The sequence below is a fragment of the Marmota monax genome, unplaced genomic scaffold, assembly GCF_021218885.2.
Source record: "Marmota monax isolate L192 unplaced genomic scaffold, Marmota_monax_Labrador192_F-V1.1 WCK01_AAM20220418_F8-fsc00007, whole genome shotgun sequence".
In the NCBI taxonomy this organism is placed as follows: Eukaryota; Metazoa; Chordata; class Mammalia; order Rodentia; family Sciuridae; genus Marmota; species Marmota monax.
In genome coordinates this window covers 10,506,314-10,515,100 of record NW_026692781.1, presented here as the reverse complement: position 1 = coordinate 10,515,100, position 8,787 = coordinate 10,506,314, and the positions used below count along the sequence as shown (strand labels likewise).

The 8,787-nt window shown below is 46.1% G+C and overlaps 1 long non-coding RNA gene across 1 annotated transcript; it reads right to left on the bottom strand.

Annotated features, from left to right (window-relative positions):
- Nucleotides 1-4,499: 4,499 nt before the first annotated feature.
- LOC131424273 (uncharacterized) lies at nucleotides 4,500-8,679 on the bottom strand. Its single transcript, XR_009227020.1, has 4 exons — nucleotides 8,058-8,679; nucleotides 7,118-7,275; nucleotides 5,264-5,622; nucleotides 4,500-5,059 (listed from the first exon to the last, which is right to left on the bottom strand). It is a non-coding gene; the product is annotated as an uncharacterized LOC131424273 (long non-coding RNA).
- Nucleotides 8,680-8,787: the final 108 nt, after the last annotated feature.

Genomic DNA, 8,787 nt, shown 5'->3' with positions numbered 1-8,787 from the left:
AAACCCTTGGCTCCACAACCCCAAAGCATAGAAGGTCTTTTGCCTGTTGGGGTAAATATGGGTGGAGGGTCTTTTATCTTCTGACAGATAAAAGGAAATGAGATTAAGATGCAGTTCTCTGTAGCACTTTTCAGACATCTGAGGATAGAGGTGGGGATAAAAGAAGTCCTAAAGACAAGAATTCTAACCCAATTAGAAGTTTATTAATAACACAACCTTCTTTAGAGTGATGTGCCTTTATAGAGCTTTATAGATGAAAGACTCAAGGGTCAAGCTAGTGTTTGACATACGGTAAGCATTCAATGAGTGTTTCTTGGACAGAAATAAAGAATGGACACAGTGGTATGCTTTACCATGACTGAAACTGGCTAAAGGATATCCTTGGATTATTGACTCCTAAAACCACTTTAGTGGGTAGGTATCACCATAGAAGCTTGTTTAAAAGTGCAGATTCCTTGGCCACTCCCAGAGATTTTAATCCAATAGGTCTGACTCAGGAATCTTTATTTTTAACAAGCCTCTTGAATGATATTCAGCAAGGTTATTTGGAACCACATTTTGCAATTTTCTGCTTTGGGAGTTGGAGGGATGCAGTATGGTGAGAAAGGAGATGTTTGTGTGGGAAGAACCATGAATAGTGAAAACTCATGGCTAGCTAATGCATGAGTATATCTGTAAAGTATTCAGAAAGCTGTAGAATGGCAGGGCAGAGAGAGAGGTCAATGTGAAGGGTAAACTTTGATCCAAATGGGCTAAGGTTTCAGAAAATGTATCCTGAAGTTGCAGTCTGTAGGTATTTCCCAAGTTTTACTGACCAAACAGTGCTTTGCAGAGACTGGGCTCACTTCTGCTTCTTGCCATGTCTCTGGCTTGGCTTTGATAATACCAGTGGTGGGGGGGAAGTAAAAAAAAAATGTCTCTTTCAGTCTCACCAGAGAAAAATTAGAGATTCTGAAGCAATGGCAAGAGGGAAGGAGTGAGAATGGTGGTCTTCTACTCTCATTTTCTTTCATTTCTCACTCATTTCTTCCATCTCTCTCATCTGGCAGGTACATTTGAGCCCCAGGGATACAGAAGGGGTAAAATGTCTTTGGGCCTAAGCATTAATTCTTGTTCTGGTTAAAGGCTCATCTTTCACAGTCTAAGGTGGCAAAGGTAAAAGGCACATTAAAGATAAACTACATCAAACTCTTGATTTTAGAGAGGCAGTCACTTTACTCAGAAGTTAGAAGGCACTGCCATCCTGCCAAAAATAAGGGAGTTTTGACTCTCCACAATCTATTGCCTTTCTACATCCTGCAAAAAGGAAGAAGTAAGGCAGGCATTCCTCTGTTCTGTGGCAGGCCTCAATCTGAGCAAACAGGACAGTATTAAAGGAGTCATCCTTATTTCTGGGAGACCACACAGTAGGGCTGACTGAGAGGCCTACTGCCCTCCCTTTGGGATTTGTTTGCTAAACCCCCACCCTAGACTTCAGTACTTCTACCCTGAGTCTTCTACAAGACAAGTTAGACATAGACCTGGGTCTCTACCCTCTCCACCACCAAGCAAGGGTAAAATAGATCCCCTTTTCTATTGAGTTTGACCAGCATCAGGGACCTGGAAGGACAAAACAAGAGGTGTCCCAAGATTAATTTCAATGAATAGAGCAAGTACAGAAAAGACATATATGAAAATGCACAGGCATACCCAAGTCAGTTATACTTGTACTAATCATTTACAATTGTTCTTGTGTTTTTAAAATAGGTAATAAATCCACATTTATATGGTTCAAAATTCAAAGGCGAATGCTGTAAAAAGTCGTTCTCCCACCCTTGACCCTAGCTGTCTAGTTCACCTTCACATCAGTAACCAATTGTCTTAATTTCATGTGTATCTTTCCAGAGATACTTTACACCTGAACAGTTCATCTCCCCACAGTTTTTTACACAAATGTAACATGATAAACAGATTCTATAACACATGCTTTTTCCCCTATAGTATCTTGAAGATCCCATATAAATACATACAGAACTTCCTGGCTGATTTTACGACTTCATACTTTTCTACTATACACCTGCCACAATTTATTTAGCCAGTCCCTACTGATGGGCACTTAGCTTGTTTTCAACCTTTCACTATCACAAGCACATATTCAAGCTTCTACCTATTAGAAAAATTCCCATAAGTGAAATTACTAAGTCAAAGGGTATGTACACTAGCAACTCATTTTGCCAAACTGTTCTCCTTTAAAATGAATCAGTATATATTTCTAACAGTAACTTGTGAGAGTTGGTTTCTTAACACCCTTACCTAACAGTGGAATATTAAGGTTTATTTTTTATAACCTGATAACTGGAAAAGAGTAACTTTTAGGCACTCTTAGAGCACTCCCAAAATGTCATTCTTCCTTATCTTTTTAGTTCTGTTTTACCAATGGTAGTATATTGACACAGAAAAGGTAAACAACATGTCACATCCAATGTAAATAGTCAAGGCCAGATGTCCAAAACTATTTCCTACACTATTCTGTTCCATATAGGGATTAAGGAGGTTCAAAGAGAGGGGGTGACTTCTAGTATCACCTCTAGACATATGACATAAAAAGCACAAAAGCTTTTTGACATTGGCTAAGAGGTCTCCTCTTAGTGGTCTGATACCAAGAACAAATTTCTGTTGGAATCCTCCTAAGAATACCCTTGTGGAAGCAGAGGGACTCTGATTAGCAGTCCAATGTGATCTAGCCCTAACCATTATCTTAGATTCAATATCTGGGAAGCAGTAGGGTGGTGGTATAGTTTTTAATTTCCCTGAGACTTATTTATATCTGGCCACCCAGGATCTAAGTATTGATCAGCATGAAGTAGGATGTTTCCCCTAGGTTTTAGCTTTATATAGGATACTCACTTGGACCTGGTAAAGATGATAACCCCCACCACACATACACTTCTAATAATAAACCTATGAGGTTAGATATCTTTATTGACTGCTTCACTGATGAATCTGAAGTCCAGAAAGATTAAGTGGATTGCTTAGGGTCACACTATGTATCAGTAGCAAGGCCAAAAATACAATGTAGACCTGAAACTGAACTCCTTAGATTCCCTTGCAGTCTCTTCCCCCTCTGTTCATTCTGGTGAATATCCTGACTTCCAAATCAGACCCTCAAAACAGAAAACTAGGAATTAACGTCTACAGCTCCTCTTTTACTCCTCCAACTGATCACCAAGCCCTGTGAGTTCTATCTCCCTTCAGTTTTATTACATTAATTCCTCTGTACTGGAATATATCAACAGCATCCTTATTTGTTCTTCTTGCCTTCTGTCCTTTTTCCAATCAAATACAATACCCCCAAAGAGTTAGCTTTCAAAATAGATAACATGTCCCAGCTTAAAACCTTCCCTGGTTCCCCGTTATCTAGAGTAGATCCAGACTCCTCTAATGAACCTCTTTTCAAACAGAACTACTCTCCTTGTTCTAAGTCCAGATCCTGTTCTTTTTTTTCCCTCTTCATTTTTGCATGAGTTGCTTTCTCTGCCTAGCATGCTCTTCCCTCCTAGGCCTGAAAAACTCAGTCTTTAAGGGGAACCTCAATTCACCTCTTCTGAGTAGTCTTTTTGACACTACAGTACTGTTAGTGGTTTCTTTATTTCAGGAACAGTTTGAGCACATTTGTTAAAGCACCTATTACATTGGTTTGTTTTGTTTGGGTGGGTTTTTTTTGAGGTTCTGTGGTAATGGGGATCTAACTTAGGACCTTGTGCATGCTAGGTAAATGCTCTACCACTATGCTACACCCCCAGCCCTATGACATTATTGTAGGATTATTTCTCTGTTACTAGACTGAGGGGTGCAAACCATTAATGACTCAACTTTGTATTGCAGAGCCCAGCACAGGGCACACAAGAGCTGTTCAGTGGTTTTGCTGAAAGGCAGGGGGAAAGAGACAGACTGAACCAAGAACTGCAAGACCAGTGTTTTCATTGCTCAGTGATATCCGGATACTGTGTAAAGCTTAATGCTTCAGATAGTCAGATGTGACAGGAATGGTGGTTCATGACTATACTCCCAGTTACTCAAGAGGCTGAGGGAGGAGGATGGAAAGTTTAGGCCAGCCTTGGTGACTTAATGAGGCCCTAAGCAACTTAGCAAGACCCTGTCTCAAAATTTTAAAAAAGGGTGTGTGTGTGTGTGTGTATGTGTGTGTGTCTGTGCGCTCTAGGGAAGTAGCTCCACTGTAAAGCCCCCTGGATTCAATCCCAAGTACCCCCCCCCCAAAAAAAAAAAAAGCTGTTGTCACCCAGCAAAAAGAGTGACTTGGCCAGAAGTTTTGTATCTTTTACAAAGATGACATGTGGCACTCTATAAGGGGTATAAGAATACTTCACCACCTACTCCCCCTAGACCCTCCTTCTTGCAAACAGCTGTAAAGTTAATGACTGCCCCCTGAAATGTCCAGTCAATTTGTATATGGTGCTTCTAAAATGAACCTAAGAGAACTGAACTAAAAATACTCAAGAGTCTTTCCCTTAGTGTAGAAAAAGGAGACCTTTCATCGTACCTGGTGTTGTAAGTATTTTTATTGTTATTTTAAATGGCATTCAAGTTTATCCCAAGTTCAGCATTGGTCTTGTTACCCTACTTCTTCCCACCCAAGTACTCCTACAAGCAAACAGAAACTTTTAAACAAGAGTCTGCAAAAAACCTTCTGACCCTTTGGGATTTTTCTTGTACTGCCTTCAGAGATGGTTTCGTCCCTTTCTTGGGAGAAAGCAGCTTGTAAGGGCTTCTGTCACTGGGGCAAGCAGTGGGTGGAGAGGAGCTAGGGGAATGCAGGGTGTGAGGGGGTGTGCGAATAAGTCGCCAGGCGCCCGGAGTAGCTCGAGGGCGGGGCTGGCGGGCGGTAGCTCGGGTCCCCGGAGTGCAGATCCCGCTGCCCCGTCTGCACCGCTCCCCGGTGGGCGGGCGCGATGGGTCGCGCCCTCCGTTAGCGCTCACCCCGCGCGCCTGCGTCTCCCCAGCTTGCGGTTTCTGGTCGGCTCCCAGCTGGCCCAGACTTGCTCAGAAATAGGAGGAACCGCTGTCTAGCGAAAAGTGCACACCGGGTGATTGATGAACTCTTAATAGGACTAACCTCTCCCGCCCCCCACCCTGGAGACACACACACACACACACACACACACACACACACACACACACACTCTGAAATCCACCCAGCCCCTTCCCGGGCCTCATCACGGGCGATAGGGGACGCGGCCGCCAGCGGGTAGGGTGATTAACTCACCGTTTGTCTTTCTGAAAGTGTTCCAGGTGGATTCAGGACCTCCACCCCCAGCCCCCGCGCGCGCGCACGTCACGTGGCAGCGCGGTCCAAGCGGGCTTTGTGCGGCGCGAGGGCCAAACCGCCCAGCCACCCCGGCCCGCTGCGCCTATTGTTCCCCGCGGGGGACCGAGGAATGCTCTGACTCGGGGTCCGCACCAGTCCCCTCCCTTGTGATGTCTCCAGGTCCAGAGAATGGGTCGGGGCTTCCTTTGTGTGTTCTCTGCGGCCACTGGCACGGCGTCGTCACTGCCCCAAGGGAGCAGGGATGTTGGTGCCAGCTCCCTAGAGCACCGCTTGTCCGACCCCGTCCCCTCGTGGCCCTGGTGAAGGAGATAGGGAGGGCTATGGGATTTGTAGGGCGGCGCTGTGAACAATAGAGCCATTAGAAGGCCTTCTCCCATCTCCTCACAAGCCAGAGACGCTCTTCTCCCCACCTAGCCCAACAAGCCCTCCTGGCCTGGATTTAAGCCCTGATTCTCGGGCAAAAACATTCCATCTACCAGAGCTTTCCATGAATCCTGATTTAAACTAAGATCTCCTCCTCCCCTGGCCCTCACTTATATTAAAACCGCACTTCTTTTGTGCTTTTCCCATATCTTTTTCTTACATAAAAATGAGCCAGATAGCTATGGCAACTTGTCAAGTATATTTTGTTATGGGCTTTGAGTGTAACGCAGTGTCAAAATGCAACCTGGGTTTAATCCCCACAACCAATAAATGAAAAAATATATATTTTGTCACAAAATCTAGACCAAGAGGACACATGTTCCTACCTCATAGATGTCCTGGGAACCCCTCACCCACCTCTGCTACTGCAAGGTACTGAACATTTGGCTACCTTGGCTCTTTCTTCATGTGTGGAAACCTTTTGTTTTTCTTCACACTGGATCTGTCTTAAAAATGGATCTTTGAACTTTACAACTTGCCAAGGTGGGTGTGAGACCTGAGAGAACTGTTTAAAAATAGGCTTCATGCCATTTATATAAGTTCATTTGACACCAACCTTGAACCCCACGAAATATGGACATTTGTAGCTAGAGTAGAAAACAAGGTTACAATAGAAATAAGGTTCCATCCTCCAGGATGACCTTTCTGTTCACCATCCTCCACAGCACCAGGAATGCAGTAAATGCAGGGGATTCATCTGCCCAGTCTTTCTCTCTCCATCTGGGCTTTCTCCAATTGAAATCTATGAGAGCCAACACTCAAAGATGGGAAGGACTGGGCTGTGGACAACCCAATCTCAGTTTCCTAAGTGTCTCACTGCGTCTAGGAATAGGTATGCTTACCAAGGCCCTAAATATATCCTCTGAGAAGTTGCTGTGCCCAGGAGTAATTGGGCTATAACTCTCTGGGGACTGGGGCTTTTTACCTTTCATCTTGCCTACTCATAAACTTCTCTTCTCTCCCTTTTTTTTTCTTTCAGTTCCTGAAAGAAGGATCAAATGCCAAGAACTCCCACATGAAGAGGACCTTCCTAGATCTGTAACTGGGATTAGCCACTTCTTGACTTCAGCAAGAAGTTTCAGCTAACTCTCAGGATACAGCCAAAACATGCCTGGGACTGTCCCCCAGGTCAGGCAGAGGAGCACTTGTTACTAGAAAGAAAGCTTACTTCTTTGTTATTCAAACACACACCCACACACATCCTCTTCATCACTAATGAAAAGTCTCAACAGATGGAAAGCCTAAGCTCCCAAACCTGCAGGCTGAGATGATGCACTTCACTCAAGGGCACGTCAGCTGGTCCAGACTGGGGAAGGAGAAGGGAGAAGTAGCTAGTATAGGTAATCACTATCTCTTAATACTTCTTACAGATAGAAATTCGAAAAATCTTGTTCAGCAAGGTTAGCAGCTTCTGGAGCCTTGGAAACCAATTTGGCTGACGTGTCTCTGATAGGGACTGGGCTTCAGGCTGCACCAAGGGGAACATACTTGTTATGTATTCTCTTTTCTTCCTCTCATTTGAAATCCTGTACAAAGAAATGGTACAAATGGATAGTTAGCTTAATGGTTCCATCAGAGGTGGATTTTTCTCTGTCAGTTCCCTGGATGAGGCTGAGGTCTGAAAGCCAAAAAACAGAGTATGTTCCTAATCACTCTTTCTTACCTCCTTACCAATGGCCTGGAGAGTAATCCTGGCCACTTTCCTCTGCAACTTCCCCAAACTCCTGAATAGATCAGTAAGGTCTGGACACACCACTCCAAACTGAGTACTGATTCCGCCCCCCCCCCCACCCGTGGTTGCAAGGAAAGCTCTCCCTCCACCTAAGTCTCTTCCTCCACTCCCATTGGTAACAAGCCTTTCCATCTGCTTCATTTCTACCCGGCCTTAATTTACACTTGATTGCCTGGACAGAACAACCAGGGAGCTCAAACGACTGCCACCCTTCATCTACACCCGTAGGCCTAGGCTTGTAGCCCTGATCTCTTCCGATCTCAAGAAATCCCACAACCTCCCTGACTCCACCTTTCTCAATACGTTCTCTACAGTCAAAAGCAGAGCTGGCCAAGACCTCAGCGAAACACACGTATCCTCCCCTTGGGCAAACGAGGTATACCCCCCAGAGGCCAATGCCCCGAGCAAACCCAACCCTTCCCCGCCTCCAGGCGTCGGCCAGCGCCGCTAACGTATGGCCTCCTTCGCAGCAGAACCTGTAGGGAAGCTGCGCTCATAATGGCGCGCCTGCTCCCCGCGGACGGAGCTGCTCAGGACATTCTCAACACAGTGCTGGTCGGTGACGCCTCCAACAACCTCAATCCTTGGTGCGCTCCCCTTTGCTCCTAGTCCTCTCGTATCTGGAGAGACAGGAACTGGGGTGGAGATTTCCTTCCCTGCCAACTTCCTCCTGCAGGTCCCGTTGCCGGTCCTCGGCAAGAGGAGAGGCCAGGGCCCAGGGCGCCATCGCCGGCCGAGCTCCCCTCCCCCACTATTCTTTCTTTGCTTTTGAGACCCGGGTGGGAGGAGGCAGGCGCCTCCGCGGATAGAGCAGCTATTGTGACCTTCCCTCTCAGAGCGGGAACCCAGCCGAGTGTGCACCGCCGGCGGTGGCGGGGGAGGAGGCTACTGTGTGCAAACCTGGGATGCAGAAAGGGTGGCACTGAGAAATGAATGAAGGTTTGCAACTCGGGCAATTGGGCCCTTCAGAGAGCGTACGGTTTTGTTTAGATTTGGGTCTTTCCTAACACTAATTGCAGGTTCAAGAGGAGCGGAATTTATGGCGAAGGCCAAGGCGGCTTGTTTATAATTTATGAAGTTTTAAATGGTTGTGCCGCGGGCCCAGCTCTAACCCGGGCGGGCGGCCGCATGGGAGCGCGCCCTCCCAGGACTCAACGCCTCCCCCAGCCGCTCGGAGCGACCGAGTGTTCCCCATCACATGACTCACACCAAGAACAGGAAAGGATGGAGTCTCAGGAACCTCCAGAGCCTGGAGATGGCCGCAGATTTAGTGCAAGGGAACCCCTGCACCCCCACCCCACATACT